The 17,849-nt window shown below is 43.3% G+C and overlaps 1 long non-coding RNA gene across 1 annotated transcript in view; it reads right to left on the reverse strand.

Moving 5' to 3' along the window:
- LOC115832030 overlaps positions 1 to 17,616 on the reverse strand; it is a 29,794-nt gene extending 12,178 nt beyond the window's left edge. Inside the window, exons 1-2 of the long non-coding RNA XR_004027504.1 lie at positions 17,382 to 17,616; positions 7,813 to 7,911 (exon numbers count right to left, since the gene is read on the reverse strand). This is a non-coding gene — a long non-coding RNA (uncharacterized LOC115832030). The remainder of the gene's footprint in view (positions 1 to 7,812; positions 7,912 to 17,381) is intronic.
- Positions 17,617 to 17,849: the final 233 nt, after the last annotated feature.

Genomic DNA, 17,849 nt, shown 5'->3' on the forward strand with positions numbered 1-17,849 from the left:
CACTGTGCGCGAGCCGAAGCAGGGCGAGGCATTGACTCACTCGGGAAGCGCAAGGGGTCAGGGAGTTCCCTTTCCTAGTCAAAGAAAGGGGAAGCAGATGGCACCTGGAATATCAGGTCAGTCCCATCCTAACTGCGCTTTTCCAACGGGCCTGGAAAACGGCACACTAGGAGATTGTGTCCCGCACCTGGCTCGGAGGGTCCTATGCCCATGGAGTCTCACTAATTGCTAGCACAGCAGTCTGAGATCAAGCTGCGAGGCGGCAGCGAGGCTGGGGGAGGGGCGCCCGCCATTGCCCAGGCTTGCTTAGGTAAACAAAGCAGCCAGGAAGCTCGAACTGGGTGGAGCCCACCACAGCTCAAGGAGGCCTGCCTGCCTCTGTAGGCTCCACCTCTGGGGGCAGGGCACAGACAAACAAAAACTCTGCAAGAACTTCCACAGACTTAAATGTCCCTGTCTGACTGACAGCTTTGAAGAGAGTAGTGGTTCTCCCAGCACGCAGCTGGAGATCTGAGAACGGTCAGACTGCCTCCTAAAGTGGGTCCCTCACCCCTGAGCAGCCTAACTGGGAGGCACCCCCCCAGTAGGGACAGACTGACACCTCATTCAACCCGGTATTTCTCTGAGACAAAACTTTCAGAGGAACTATCAGACAGCTGAATTTGTGGTCTCACGAAAATCCGCTGTTCTGCAGCCACCGCTGCTGACACCCAGCCAAACAAGGTCTGGAGTGCACCTCTAGTAAACTCCAACAGACCTGCAGCTGAGGGTCCTGTCTGGTAGAAGGAAAACTAACAAACAGAAAGGACATCCACACCAAAAACCCATCTGTACATCACCATCATCAAAGACAAAAAGTAGATAAAACCACAAAGATGGGGAAAAAACAGACCAAAAAAACTGGAAACTCTAAAAAACAGAGCACCTCTCCTCCTCCAAAGGAACGCAGTTCCTCACCAGCAACGGAACAAAGCTGGATGGAGGATGACTTTGATGAGTTGAGAGAAGAAGGTTTCAGACGATCAAACTACTCTGAGCTACGAGAGGAAATTCAAAACAACAGCAAAGAAGTTAAAAACTTTGAGAAAAAATTAGAAGAATGGATAACTAGAATAACCAATGGAGAGAAAGGCTTCAAGGAGCCGATGGAGCTGAAAGCCAAGTTTCGAGAACTACGCGAAGATTGTAGAAGCCTCAGTAGCAGATGCGATCAACTGGAAGAAAGGGTATCGCTGATGGAAGATGAAATGAATGAAATGAAGAGAGAAGGGAAGTTTAGAGAAAAAAGGATAAAAAGAAATGAACAAAGCCTCCAAGAAATTTGGGACTATGTGAAAAGACCAAACCTACGTCTGATTGGTGTACCTGAAAATGATGGGGAGAATGGAACCAAGTTGGAAAACACTCTGCAAGATATTATCCAGGAGAACTTCCCCAATCTAGCAAGGCAGGCCAGCATTCAGATTCAGGAAATACAGAGAACGCCACAAAGATACTCCTCGAGAAGGGCAACTCCAAGACACATTATTGTCAGATTCACCAAAGTTGAAATGAAAGAAAAAATGTTAAGGGCAGCCAGAGAGAAAGGTCGGGTTACCCACAAAGGGAAGCCCATCAGACTAACAGCTGATCTCTCAGCAGAAACTCTACAAGCCAGAAGAGAGTGGGGGCCGATATTCAACATTCTTAAAGAAAAGAATTTTCAACCCAGAATCTCCTATCCCGCCAAACTAAGCTTCATAAGTGAAGGAGAAATAAAACACTTTACAGACAAGCAAACGCTGAGTGATTTTGTCACCACCAGGCCTGCCCTAAAAGAGATCCTGAAGGAAGCACTAAACATGGAAAGGAACAACCGGTACCAGCCACTGCAAAAACATGCCAAATTGTAAAGACCATCGAGACCAGGAAGAAACTATAGCAACTAACGAGCAAAATAACCAACTAACATCATAATGACAGGATCAGATTCACACATAACAATATTAACGTTAAATGTAAATGGGCTAAATGCTCCAATCAAAAGACACAGACTGGCAAACTGGATAAGGAGTCAGGACCCATCAGTGTGCTGTATTCAGGAAACCCATCTCACGTGCAGAGACACACATAGACTCAAAATAAAGGGATGGAGGAAGATCTATCAAGCAACTGGAAAACAAAAAAAGGCAGGGGTTGCAATCCTAGTCTCTGATAAAATAGACTTTAAACCAACAAAGATCAAAAGAGACAAAGAAGGCCATTACATAATGGTAAAGGGATCAATTCATCAAGAAGAGCTAACTATCCTAAATATATATGCACCCAACACAGGAGCACCCAGATTCATAAAGCAAGTCCTGAGTGACCTACTAAGGGACTTAAACTCCCACACAATAATAATGGGAGATTTTAACACCCCACTGTCAGCATTAGACAGATCAATGAGACAGAAAGTTAACAAGGATATCCAGGAATTGAACTCAGCTCTACATAAAGTGGACCTAATAGACATCTACAGAACTCTCCACCCCAAGTCAACAGAATATACATTTTTTTCAGCACCACACCACACCTATTCCAAAATTGACCACATAGTTGGAAGTAAAGCTCTCCTCAGCAAATGTAAAAGAACAGAAATTATAACAAACTGTCTCTCAGACCACAGTGCAATCAAACTAGAACTCAGGATTAAGAAACTCACTCAAAACCGCTCTACTACATGGAAACTGAACAACCTGCTCCTGAATGACTATTGGGTACATAATGAAATGAAGGCAGAAATAAAGATGTTCTTTGAAACCAACGAGAACAAAGACACAACATACCAGAATCTCTGGGACACATTCAAAGCAGTGTGTAGAGGGAAATTTATAGCACTAAATGCTCACAAGAGAAAGCAGGAAAGATCCAAAATTGACTCCCTAACATCACAATTAAAAGAACTAGAAAAGCAAGAGCAAACACATTCAAAAGCTAGCAGAAGGCTAGAAATAACTAAAATCAGAGCCGAACTGAAGGAAATAGAGACACAAAAAACCCTTCAAAAAATTAATGAATCCAGGAGCTGGTTTTTTGAAAAGATCAACAAAATTGATGGACCGCTAGCAAGACTAATAAAGAAGAAAAGAGAGAAGAATCAAATAGATGCAATAAAAAACGAAAAAGGGGATATCACCACCGATCCCACAGAAATACAATCTACCATCAGAGAATACTACAAACACCTCTATGCAAATAAACTAGAAAATCTAGAAGAAATGGATAAATTCCTCAACAAATACACCCTCCCAAGACTAAACCAGGAAGAAGTTGAATCTCTGAATAGACCAATAACAGGTTCTGAAATTGTGGCAATAATCAATAGCTTACCAACCAAAAAGAGTCCAGGACCTGATGGATTCACAGCCGAATTCTACCAGAGGTACAAGGAGGAACTGGTACCATTCCTTCTGAAACTATTCCAATCGATAGAAAAAGAGGGAATCCTCCCTAACACATTTTATGAAGCCAGCATCGTCCTGATACCAAAACCTGGCAGAGACATAACCAAAAAGAGAATTTCAGACCAATATCCTTGATGAACATTGATGCAAAAATCCTCAATAAAATACTGGCAAACCGAATCCAGCAGCACATCAAAAAGCTTATCCACCATGATCAAGTGGGCTTCATCCCTGGGATGCAAGGCTGGTTCAACATACGCAAATCAATAAATGTAATCCAACATATAAACAGAACCAAAGACAAAAACCACATGATTATCTCAATAGATGCAGAAAAGGCCTTTGACAAAATTCAACAATCCTTCATGCTAAAAACTCTCAATAAATTAGGTATTGATGGGACGTATCTCAAAATAATAAGAGCTCTCTACGACAAACCCACAGCCAATATCATACTGAATGGGCAAAAACTGGAAGCATTCCCTCTGAAAACTGGCACAAGACAGGGATGCCCTCTCTCACCGCTCCTGTTCAACATAGTGCTGGAAGTTCTGGCCAGAGCAATCAGGCAGGAGAAGGAAATAAAAGGTATTCAATTAGGAAAAGAGGAAGTCAAATTGTCCCTGTTTGCAGATGACATGATTGTATATCTAGAAAACCCCATTGTCTCAGCCCAAAATCTCCTTAAGCTGATTAGCAACTTCAGCGAAGTCTCAGGATACAAAATTAATGTACAAAAATCACAAGCATTCTTGTACACCAATCACAGACAAACAGAGAGCCAAATCATGAGTGAACTCCCATTCACAATTGCTTCAAAGAGAATAAAATACCTAGGAATCCAACTTACTAGGGATGTGAAGGACCTCTTCAAGGAGAACTACAAACCACTGCTCAATGAAATAAAAGAGGATACAAACAAATGGAAGAACATTCCATGCTCATGGGTTGGAAGAATCAATATCCTGAAAATGGCCATACTGCCCAAGGTAATTTATAGATTCAATGCCATCCCCATCACAGAATTGGAGAAAACTACTTTAAAGTTCATATGGAACCAAAAAAGAGCCCGCATCGCCAAGTCAATCCTAAGCCAAAAGAACAAAGCTGGAGGCATCACGCTACCTGACTTTAAACTATACTACAAGGCTACAGTAACCAAAACAGCATGGTACTGGTACCACAACAGAGACATAGATCAATGGAACAGAACAGAGCCCTCAGAAATGATGCCGCATAGCTACAACTATCTGATTTTTGACAAACCTGACAAAAACAAGAAATGGGGAAAGGATTCCCTATTTAATAAATGGTGCTGGGAAAACTGGCTAGCCATATGTAGAAAGCTGCAACTGGATCCCTTCCTTACACCTTATACAAAAATTAATTCAAGATGGATTAAAGACTTATATGTTAGACCTAAAACCATTAAAATCCTACAAGAAAACCTAGGCAATACCATTCAGGACATAGGCGTGGGCAAGGACTTCATGTCTAAAACACCAAAAGCAATGGCAACAAAAGCCAAAATCGACAAATGGGATCTCATTAAACTAAAGAGCTTCTGCACAGCAAAAGAAACTATCATCAGAATGAACAGGCAACCTACAGAATGGGGGAAAATTTTTGCAACCTACTCATCTGACAAAGGGCTAATATCCAGAATCTATAATGAACTCAAACAAATTTACAAGAAAAAAACAAACAACCCCATCAAAAAGTGGGCAGAGGACATGAACAGACACTTCTCAAAAGAAGACATTTATGCAGCCAGAAAACACATGAAGAAATGCTCATCATCACTGGCCATCAGAGAAATGCAAATCAAAACCACAGTGAGATACCATCTCACACCAGTTAGAATGGCCATCATTAAAAAATCAGGAAACAACAGGTGCTGGAGAGGATGTGGAGAAATAGGAACACTTTTACACTGTTGGTGGGACTGTAAACTAGTGCAACCATTGTGGAAGTCAGTGTGGCGATTCCTCAGGGATCTCGAACTAGAAATACCATTTGACCCAGCCATCCCATTACTGGGTATATACCCAAAGGACTATAAATCATGCTGCTATAAAGACACATGCACACGTATGTTTATTGCGGCACTATTCACAATAGCAAAGAGCTGGAACCAACCCAAATGTCCAACAACGATAGACTGGATTAAGAAAATGTGGCACATATACACCATGGAATACTATGCAGCCATAAAAAATGATGAGTTCATGTCCTTTGTAGGGACATGGATGAAACTGGAAAACATCATTCTCAGTAAACTATCGCAAGGACGAAAAACCAAACACCGCATGTTCTCACTCATAGGTGGGAATTGAACAATGAGAACTCATGGACACAGGAAGGGGAACATCACACTCCGGGGACTGTTGTGGGGTGGGGGGAGGGGGGAGGGACAGCATTAGGAGATACACCTAATGCTAAATGACGAGTTAATGGGTGCAGGAAATCAACATGGCACATGGATACATATGTAACAAACCTGCACATTGTGCACATGTACCCTAAAACCCTAAAGTATAATAAAAAACAAACAAACAAACAAACAAACAAAAAAAAAAAACAAAAAAAAAAACTAGAATCATTGTCCATATAGACTCCCAAACTGGCTTTGCTGGAATCTCCAAGGCCATTTCAGTCAAAGCCTTGAGAAAATAACCAGTTACTCCAACTGTGTCCCATTACAAAAGAAAACATGTTATTAATTGTATGCAAACATATTACCATGAATTAAGAATATTCACAAAGAGTTTCCACATTCTGGATAAATTAAGCAGAGAAATATCTCTCAAATTCTGTTTATAAAAGCATACTCCATTCAATACCCTTGAAGTATATACATTTTAAGACTATAAATACACTTAAAGGCTATAAATAAATAGCTCGAAAGTAAAAGATTCTCCAGACTCTGAAAAACAAAACAAAAAGAATCAGCAATATTTCAAACAACAAAAGCCATAAAAAATTCCTTCTTGCCTGCATTAGTTCAGTCCATGCAATCACCTCCTGCTCTGCTTCATATTGGGTTGGGAATCTTTATGAGCACATCAGCCTTTCAATTAGTGCCCTGGAAATTTTCTCTCTTATCTAGTGGCACAATCTCCAAAGTTATCAGAAATCTGCATTCAAGCATCTTTTTCATGAACTTCTCCAAAGAAGGAAGCTTTGGACTATAGCTGATTGTAAGTCACCTTTTTTCTTTTGAGAAGAATCACAGCGAAACATCAATTGTGGATGACAAAAGTCTGCAGACAGCCATAGTTAAAGACACAGTTGACAAGGAAACTTAATTATTTCTGTGGCATAAAACAACTTAATATAATAATAATTACTACTGACAACATGTATTAAGACATATCAGAATTTTAGGACTCTCATACAATCCTGGAACACATACTAACAATACATCTATATAAATATAACCCAAGGGAAGTTAAATATCATCTCATATTTGGCAATGCTTCTTGCATAATCCTAACATAACAAATCAGCCTAATATGTCTCTCTCAGACTTAAGGGAACCTAATATCTAAGAAAGTTAGTGTAAGGTCAAGAGACTGAATTTAGAACTTGAAATTTTGCTCTTAGAAAGTCTGCCAAATATCCAGGAGAATGGTGTGAACCTGGGAGGTGGAGCTTGCAGTGAGCTGAGATGGTGACACTGCACTTCAGCCTGGGTAAAAGAGCGAGACTCTGTCTCAAAAGAAAAAAAAAAAAAAGTCTGCCAAATATCAAAGTTTTAAGCACAAAATAATATCACAAGTCACTGTAAAAATAGTCATTCATTTAGCGGAGGTGATAAAATAAAAACGTTTACTTTTTGATCGATTTAGTTTCCCAAATAGTAAGACCTAATAAAGACAGCATGAGGCCGACTAAATCTCTCTCCCCATTCCATTTTTCTCCCTGCAGTGTACTCAGAACGTCAACATCATCTTTTATCTCTCAGTATTACACAAACATTTTATTCAAAAGAGAAAACCATATTTTACCTTTGTATGGTATATTACTAATGTCAAAGCTAATTTTAATAAAACCTTATAAAAATCTAATTGCAATCAGTTTGACCATAAGGTAAGGTTTCCATAAACTTTTAATAATTGTTTCCAATTCTCTATTAAAGAAACAGATAAATGTTCCAAGAAAACCCTGTTATTCCAACACATGGGCCCAGATGCTGGCCTTGCATCAGTGAGCTTTTTATATTAATGTTTAATTTATAGAAAAACTGAATTAATCTTATCCTTCAAAATCAGCCCTTATAAGTTCACATGCCTACCTCTTCTGTGATAGTCTCTGGGCCTAGAGGGATTGAATAGTTTTAATTTCTGGCCTGTGTCTCACAAAAACAGTTCATTTGTATTGTTACCTTCTTCCAAGTCTGAGGAAGAGGCTACAACTGGTGTCAATGCTCAGAATTTAGCAGGGGCTGGTGCCTTCTTCAGACCCAAGAGTCAAAGCCCTGTAACTTAACAGCACAAGCATTCATTAATACAATGTTTATATTACAGAAAGTTCTATCATTCTTTTTTTTTTTTTTTTGAGACAGAGTCTCGCTCTATTGCCCAGGCTGGAGTGCAGTGGCGCAATCTCGGCTCACTGCAAGCTCCGCCTCCCGGGTTCACGCCATTCTCCTGCCTCAGCCTCTCTGAGTAGCTGGGACTACAGGCGCCTGCCACCACGCCTGGCTAATTTTTTTTTTTGTATTTTTTAATAGAGACGGGGTTTCACCGTGGTCTCCATCTCCTGACCTCGTGATACGCCCGCCTCGGCCTCCCAAAGTGCTGGGATTACAAGCGTGAGCCACCGCACCAGGCCAAGTTTTATCATTCTAATGAGAGGTGACAGCATGCTGGCAGCCCTCGCTTGCTCTTGGTGCCCGCTCGGCCTCAGCGCCCACTCTGGCCATGCTTGAGGAGCCCTTCAGCCCATCCGCTGCACTGTGGGAGCCACTGTCTGGGCTGGCCAAGGCTGGAGCCGGCTCCCTCTGCTTGCGGGGAGGTGTGGAGGGAGAGGCGTGGGCAGGAACTGGGGCTGCGCATAGAGCTTGCGGGCCAGCGCAAGTTCCGGGTGGGCGCAAGCTCGGCAGGCCTCGCACTTGGAGCTGCTGGCCGGCGCTGTCGGCCATGGGCAGTGAAGGGCTTAGCACCCAGGCCAGCAGCTGTGGAGGGTGCGCCAGGTCCCCCAGCACTGCCGGCCCACCCACGCCATGCTCAAATTCTCGCCAGTGGGGCAGGGCTTGGGGCCTGCAGCCCGCCATGCCCGAGCCTTCCCACCTCCCCACTGTGGGCTCCTGTGCAGCCCGAGCCTCCCTGATGGGTGCTGCCCCCTGCTCTGCGGCGCCCAGTCCCATTGACTGCCCAAGGGCTGAGGAGTTCGGGCGTGTGGCGCAGGACTGGCGGGCAGCTCCGCCCGTGGCCCTGGCGTGGGATCCACTAGGTGAAGCCAGCTGGGCTCCTAAGTCAGGTGGGGACCTGGAGAACTTTTATGTCTACCTAGAGGATTGTAAATGCACCGATCAGCACTCTGTGTCTAGCTTGGGGTTTGTGGATGCACCAATCAGCACTCTGTATCTAGCTAATCTGGTGGGGACTTGGAGAACTTTTATGTCTAGCTAGAGGATTATAAATGCACCAATCAGCACTCTGTGTCTAGCTAAAGGTTTGTAAATGCACCAATCAGTGCTCTGTGTCTAGCTAATCTCGTGGGGACTTGGAGAACTTTTATGTCTAGCTGGAGGATTGTAAATGCACCAATCGGCACTCTGTGTCTAGCTCAAGGTTTGTAAATGCACCAATCAGCACCCTGTCAAAATGGACCAATCAGCAGGATGTGGGTGGGGTCAGATAAGGGAATAAAAGCAAGCTGCCTGAGCCAGCAGTAGCAACCTGCTCGGGTCCCCTTCCACACTGTGGAAGCTTTGCTCGTTCGCTCTTTGCAATAAATCTTGCTGCTGCTCACTCTTTGGGTCCGCACTGCCTTTATGAGCTGTAACACTCATTGCGAAGGTCTGCAGCTTCATTCCTGAGGCCAGTGAGACCACGAACCCACCGAGAGGAATGAACAACTCCAGATGGGAGGAATGAACAACTCCAGACGTGCTGCCTTAAGAGCTGTAACACTCACCACGAAGGTCTGCAGCTTCACTCCTGAAGCCAGTGAGACCATGAACCCACCAGAAGGAAGAAACTCCAAACACGTCCAAACATCAGAAGGAACAAACTCCGGACATACCATCTTTAAGAACTGTAACACTCATCACGAGGGTCTGTGGCTTCATTCTTGAGGTCAGTGAGACCAAGAACCCACCAATTCTGGACATGCTAACATGTTACAAATTAAAACACTGAAATTTGGCATTTAGGAGTTACTGCCTGCAGCGCTTCAAGCCACTGTATTAAGTAGTTAGGTTACTCACTGCATATATCTAATTGCTAGTATTCTAGTGACAAAACTGTGACCAAAAGCATCAAAAAGTGATAGGTCCTATGGCAAAATAAGACAGCTGGCTTTTCTCTCCATCATTAAAAAAATGATAAATGCAAATGTCAGTTTTGTCAATTCCGTAAGAAGATAAATAATCTCTTTTCACTTAAATATCACACAATACGAGGACAAAGTAAGGACAAGTACACAATAATTTATTTTCAGTTATTTAAAAGAGCATCATCCCACATTTCCAAGACTGGTTTCTAGAGACAGTAGTGACAGCTGATTAGGTAACTTTCACCACCAAAATCTTCAGACCAGTGCAATGCCTGCATGTATTTTGTTTTCAAGTATACACATGAAGGTCCATCAGTGATAAATGGCCTGGGATCAGAGATCACTAGAAAGTCTCAGAATTTTTTATTAGTACTTAATCCAAATGAATGTTCCTTAATTTTAATAATGATCAACACAACTCAATTAGTTTGAGAGAAGTCCTAACCAATATAATTTCCCTAAGGACAAAGCCAGTCTTTCTCAAAACATTAAAACTGTACCCATATCACAGTTTTTCCTCATTAAAGGAAAAGATCTGAAACCAACTCAAATCATTGATTTAATTGAATTACCTTGGAAAAAACATCACTTAAACATTTCTACTACTTTAAAACATACCTACCTTATTACATTTAAACATACCTACTTTTCCAAATAACGAAATATGTAACACACTATTTCTGCTCAGAACTTGTAAAGACAAGTCTTTTATTTTTGCCAGGATCCTTAAAGCTCTCATAGATTTCAACATCATCAGAGGTAAGCAAAACGAACCAAATTCCAAATGGCTGGTGTGCTCCATCAATTCCTGCGGGCCCAACAAAGGTAGCCTAGGCATTCCAGATAAATAGAATAAATGATAACTTGTTAGAAATTCATATGAAACAAAATAACTATTCACAGAACCAAATAAAAGCCTTCCACTAGATGCTAAAAAATATCTGTGGTATATATGCATGCACAAACAAAATCCAAAGAAGAATGAACAACAAATAAAAGAGGCAAAAACAGACCAGGTGCCATGGCTCAAGCCTGTAATCCCAGCACTTTGGGAGGTGAAGGTGGATAGATCACTTGAGGTCAGGAATTCAAGACCAGCCTGGCCAACATAGTGAAACCCCATCTCTACTAAAAATACAAAAATTAGCCAGGTGTGGTGGCACATGCCTGTAATCCCAGCTTGGGAGGCTAAGGCAGGAAAATCGCTTGAACCTGGGAGGCGGAGGTTACAGTGAGCTGAGATTGCACCACTGCACTTCCAGCCTGCAGGACAGAGTAAAACTCCTTCTAAAAGAAAAAAAAAAAGAAGCAGCAGCAAAAACAAACAAGAAACCTACCTCTAACCTTTCCCCCACTCACTCTACCCCAGAGGCTACAGTGTTATCCAGAGCCCCAAAACCCCACATAATGAATATTTTATTCCTGATACACAATTCAGTATCCTTAAGTCCACCAGTATTACTATACATCCTGTGCAATCCAGAAATTCACTCTAGACACATGACTAGTAATTACTATTAACTATTCTAGTGCAAAAGAATTGTCAAATTGCCTATGCGTTTCTTTATAATATTTCTTATTTTACCTCATCAATGAAATGAGATAGTTCCCTTGACCCCTTTGTGGGATTCATGAAGGGGTGGCTTGCTTCCTCAGCCCACAGCTCTCAACCCCTCATGGGAGGGGGAGCACACAGCTGAGCGGGTACAGAGGTCAGGAGGAGTGCTTCTGGGCAACTGGCAGGAGCAGAACTCTATGCAGGCCTGCAGCGGCGTCTAGGGGTTGCCCATGACCCCAGAGCCCCGTGCATTACAGTGCACTCTTTTAATTTTGCCATTCATGGACAGCTTAAGTGTTAGCTCAGTGGAGGATCAGTCTGACAACGTCTTGCACACATACCAGGGTCCTTGTCCAGCATCCAGGAGGAATCAGGTTGCATGAATGAATTGAAAATGGTAAATGCTGAGGATGTTATTGCTGGTGAAAGTGGCTCTCAGTGGGAGGGGAAGCTGGAAAGGGGATGGAATGGGAAGGTGGTCTTCCCCTGGAGTTTGGCCAGGGACTCTGAGGCACCACTGTCAAGCCATCCCTCTGAAGTCAAACTGCTTCTCGTTGATGTCACGCTGCTTCTTCTCTTCTCTCCTCTGCTGCGCCACTCTGCCAGTGGAGACTGGGGTTTTTATGGATATAGAATGTGGGGCGAAGTGGGCCACAGTGGTTTTGAAAAAGGCAACATTTGGGAGGGAAAACAAGAATGGATGTTCTCACTTTGTGCCCTGGGTCCAGGCTTGAGGGTAAAGCCCTTGCCAGGGGCCCTGCCCTTTTTTACCTAATATTTCCCTGCCTTCTGTCCCTATCATCAAGACTAAGAGCTTTAACTATGAAAATGTCAATGCGCCAAATTTCTCCAATTGTCTATCAGGTTTTAAAGAATATTTTATTATCTAAACTTTTTCAACTTTCTATTTTCTCTGTATATGCATGAAGATAAACACACAGAGAAACAGAAAAAACTACATCTGACTTATACAGACCATCCATGACACGACCGGGCTTTCTGCTTTCTGTCCCAGACTTTCTTTTTCTTCTTTTCTTAAAAAACAGTCATTTTACTCCAGGAGGAAAATTAACTATATAAGATTCTCTCTCATACAAAATTATTATCCTTTCTTTATAATCATTTTTACCAAAAGTACATCTTCATATTCAACTTTCTTCACACCTCTCTCTCTTATACTTACTGATTTCTTACTACCTTGTTTCATAAATAACCATTTTCAAGTCCATAATTTGAAGTAATTTTAGATAACTTCTGAATTAGACAAAATTATGCTTTTTCTCACTAATAATATCTTTTTGGGCACATTTTATATAGAATTATATGTCAACTAGAATTCTTACTCTAAAATTGTAGTGAAACCCTAGGAAGGAAGAAATCCTGAAGAATCAGATATTAGCATTTTATAGATAACAATTACACAATCTTTGGAAACATATTTCCCTGTATCATAACCCTTTCTTAATTGAAGATGACCCAGATATCCAATGAGCATCAAAAATAATTTTAAGATTTTTAATTACACAAAAAATTTATCTAAAACCTTTATTCCATTTACATATACTCAATTCTTTTGTTTTTAACAGTTTATCTAGATTACTTCTGAAAACTGAGATATTAGGCACCACCATTTAAGGTTAGTTATTTCCTTATTAACCATTTTATAATCTGTGAATATCAGGTGTTCACCAAAATAAGAATCTTAAAGTTAACTACATGGGCATTTTCATCAGTAATTCAGAAGATTCAGCTGTTTTCATTAAACCAATAACATAATTAGTTTTAGTTATCAAAAATTTGCACAAAGATCATTTTGTTTTGGCTGGGTTTATACTTTTATAAGCTTCTATGCCAAAGCCTGACACCTCAAAATATCTATCAGAGACAAATATAAAATCCAGACAAAAATGTATGCTAACAATTCAATTTTACCAATAACTTTTTTTTTAGACAGAGTCTTGCTCTGTTGCCCAGGCTGGAGTGCAGTGGCACCATCTTGGCTCACTGCAACCTCCAACTCCCAGGTTCAAGCAATTCTCCTGCCTCAACCTCCTGAGTAGATGGGACTAGAGGCATGTGCCACCTCTCCCAGCTAATTTTTGTATTTTTAATAGAGACGGGTTTTCACCATGTTGGCCACGCTGATCTTGAACTCCCGACCTCAGGTGATCCGCCCACCTTGGCCTCACAAAGTGCTGGGATTACAGGCATGGCCCACCATGCCAGGCCTCATTTTACCAATAATTTTAAAGCCAGCTTGTTTAGCAAACATTTACTTAAGTCATGTGAACTTGCGTGGATTTATTTTCTTAATTTTTTAGCACTGTTTTATTTATAAGCCAATTTGGTAGATACAATATGTGACTTACATACACATAAACACATCTAGACATGAATACACACACACAATGATTTAACAGCTTTTATAATACCTTGGAACTCTAACACAAACTCACCAGTTTTACGTGGTTATACTTTTTTTGCCCCAGTAGGTAATCCAGTGAAGGCTGTGAACCAAGTTTTGGGTAAAGCAGTTTCCATGGCAGTTTGCTTTTCAAAGGCCAAACCTCCCCAGACTCCAAAGAACACTGGGGTCAAACAACACCAAGGGAGAGCATCACATACTAACCAAGCCCAGCCCTACTGAGAACAGCAGCACAAAAGCCTGGATACATGGACTCCATCTCACCCTCCCATTCAACAGCAAACTCCAAATTCCAAACAATATTGGGGCCGAAAGTATTGCAAAAGAATATCAAGTTTACTGAAGTCTAATTTCCCATGACACACACACACACACACACACACACACACACAATCACCAGAACACAATCCAACTGCTACAGCAACAAAAGCCCCCAAGTGTCCACACCAAAACAGTCAGGGTGCTTCCCTTTCCCAGTTGGGCTCCTTCAAACTGCAAATGGAAATTCTTTAAGAAATTTCCCAGCCAGGCACAGTGGCTCATGCCTGTAATCCCAGCACTTTGGGGGGCTGAGCGGGGCAGATCACCTGAGGTCAGGAGTTCTAGACCAGCCTGGCCAATATGGTGAAACCCCGTCTCTACTAAAAATACAAAAATTAGCCAGGCACAGTGGCACACACCTGTAATCCCAGCTACTCAGGAGGCTGAGGCAGGAAAATCACTTGAACCAGGGAGGCGGAGGTTGCAGTGAGCAAAGATCGTGCCACTGCACTCTAGGGTGACAGAGTGAGATGCTGTCTCAAAAAAAAGTTTAAAAAAATATTTCCAAACTGAGAGGAGCAGATCCTGCTCTCTGGGCCCACAAAGGACACTCACCTACGTAGATGCAGGTGTCAAATTTGAAAAACAGTTCTTCCAAGGCAATCAGGAACATGATTGGGACTGGCTGTGGCAAAGCTGGAGAGAGACTGAAACTCACCTCCAGCCAAAATTGGGGTGGGCAGCTGCTTAGGAGGGGTTGTGAGACTCCCAGCCCGCTGCAGCCAAGCCATGAGCTCACCACACAGAAAGCCAATCACTGAGATGGTGAATACTGCCAAGGAAGAAGGCTTTAATCGGGCACTGCAGCCCAGGAGATGGCAGCTCAGCCTCAAATCCATCTGCCTGACTAAAACTGGGGCTTTATATAGCAGGGAGGAAATGTAACAATGTGTAAGAAAATAGGAACTAGGGAAGGCCAAATAAGCCACCATGACAAATGAGGGGTCTGCTATCTGGTGCAGTGATCTGGTGAGTTTCAGGTCTTGGATGCTTTTTTGAGAGGCCTGAAGGTCCTTTCCTGAAGAAGGAATTCAGACAAAACAAATACAAGTTTCAAGCTTTAAGCCCAGAAGGGTCAATTTCTATGTTTATCAAAAAGAACAGTCTATGGGACTATTGGGCCAGTTTCAGATTCAGTTCTTCCTCAGGGTCCTCACCTGATTTCAGCTCAGCCTCTCTCCTTGGGAAGCAGAGGTCGTTTCCCAGCACTCCAAATAAGGAGGGGAAGGTTTTATGACTATATATATATATTTATATATTTTTTAAACTAGCTGGACATGATGGCACACACCTGTAGTCCTAGCCACTGGGGAGGCTGAGGTGGGAGGGTCCCCTGAGCCCAGGAATTTGAGGCGGATATTGAGAGGTGAAGCCAGCTGGACTTGCTGGGTCCAGTGGGGACTTGGAGAACTTTTTTGTCTTACAAGAGGTTTGTAAAATGCACCAATCAGCACTCTGTAAAAACACCAATCAGCACTCTAGCTAGCAAGAGGATTGTAAAATGCACCAATCAGCACTCTGTAAAACGCACCAGTTGGTGCTCTGTAAAATGCGCCAATGAGCGCTCTGTAAAACACACCGATCAGCAGAATCCTAAAAGTAGCCAACCGCAGGGAGGATTGAAAAAAGGGCATTTTGATAGGACAAAAATGGAACATGGGAGGGGACAAATGAGGGAGTAAAAGCTGGCCACCCCAGCCAGCAGTGGCAACCTGCTAGCGTCCTTTTCCACGCTGTGGAAGCTTTGTTCTTTTGCTCTTCATAATAAACCTTGCTGCCGCTGACTCTTTGGGTCTCTGCCATCTTTAAGGACTGTAACACTCACTGTGAAGGTCTACAGCTTAAACCAACTCCAGACACAATATGAGCTATGATTACACCACTGCACTCGAGCCTGGGTGATAAAGTGAGACCTCCTCTCTAAGAAAAAAATAAATTAGCCGGGTGTGGTGGCTCATGCCTGCAATCCCAGCACTTTGGGAGGCCGAGACGGGTGGATCACGAGGTTAGGAGATCGAGACCATCCTGGCTAACATGGTGAAATGCCGTCTCTACTACAAAAATACAAAAAATTAGCCAGGCGTGGTGGCGGCCGCCTATAGTCCCAGCAACTCGGGAGGCTGAGGCAGGAGAATGGCGTGAAGAGGTGGAGTTTGCAGTGAGCAGAGGTCACGCCACGGCACTCCAGCCTGGGCGACAGACCGAGACTCTATCTCAAAAAAAAAAAAAAAAGGTAAAATTGAGCCAGGAATGGAGGCTTATCGTGGAAATCATAGCACTAGCAGGGTGTCCGTCACTAATCTGATGTCCTCTATACTGAGCACCTGGAGGCTTATGCATCCCCTCTCCCTTGACATGGGGCATGGCCTGTCTCAAACTGGCCCATGAAATATGAAAGGCAGTGACGAATGTCACTTCCATTCAGAAGCATTTACTTGCTGCTGCTCCACTTTTCACCACTCTCATCCCCTAGCTGGGACGCTGATGCCTTGCAAGAAAATAGCGGCCTAATAAAATCATTTGGGTCTCTAAGTGAAGGGCCCCGGCCCACCCGGGCCAATCCCTCTTGATAATGTGAGCAAGAAATAAACTTGTGTTGTTCAAGCCACTGAGATGTGGGGTTATCATGCCACTGGCTTCCCGTCCCCTTCAGAGTCCACGTCCAATTCCTCCCACCATGACCTCCACAGCCCTGCACCACCTGCCCCTGCTGTGACCTCCCTCCCTCCCTCCACACTCGTGTGGCTCAGAGTGCTCCAGGCCCACTGACCCCCTTGGCTTCCTTCTGCCTGGGTGCCTTTTCCTGTGCACCCGTGCAGCTCCCCCTTCACCTCCCTTGCTCCAGGGTCACTTTTCAGCAGGTCTTCCTTGGTGCCTGACCCTCTACACGTCTAACCTGTAACACACTTCCCATCTGCCTTCTCCGTCTCATTACTTGCTCCACGTCCCCTTCCCTAGCATAGTGCACACTTGGTTCCCCTACCTTACTGTCTGTCTCCCGCCTGGAACGCAGCCTCCCCAAGGGGAGGGCAGCGGGGTTTGTGGGCTTTATTTCCTGCTGAGTCCCCGGGTCCTGGCACCCAAGAAGTTCTCAAGGAAACACCGTTGAAGGTGTGTCCAGAATTGGTGGGTTCTTGGTCTCACTGACTTCAAGAATGAAGCTGCGGACCCTTGCGGTGTTACAGTTCTTAAAGGCGGCATGTCCAGAGTTTGTTCCTTCTGATGTTTGGATGTGTTCAGAGTTTTTTCCTTCTGATGGGTTTGTGGTCTCGCTGGCCTCAGGAGCGAAGCTGCAGACCTTCGCAGTGAGTGTTACAGCTCATAAAGACAGTGTAGAACCAAAGAATGAGCAGCAGCAAAATTTATTGCAAAGAGCAAAACAACTAAGCTTCCACAGTGTGGAAGGGCAAGCGAGTGGGTTACCACTGCTAGCTCAGGCAGCCTGCTTTTATTCTTATCTGGCCCCACCCACATCCTGCTGATTGGTCCATTTTATAGAGAGCCAATTGGTCTGTTTTACAGAGAGCTGATTGGTCCATTTTGACAGGGTGCTGATTGGTGTGTTTACAATCCTTGAGCTAGACACAAAAGTTCTCCAAGTCCCCACTAGATTAGC

This window comes from Nomascus leucogenys, chromosome 21 (genome assembly GCF_006542625.1).
Source record: "Nomascus leucogenys isolate Asia chromosome 21, Asia_NLE_v1, whole genome shotgun sequence".
In the NCBI taxonomy this organism is placed as follows: Eukaryota; Metazoa; Chordata; class Mammalia; order Primates; family Hylobatidae; genus Nomascus; species Nomascus leucogenys.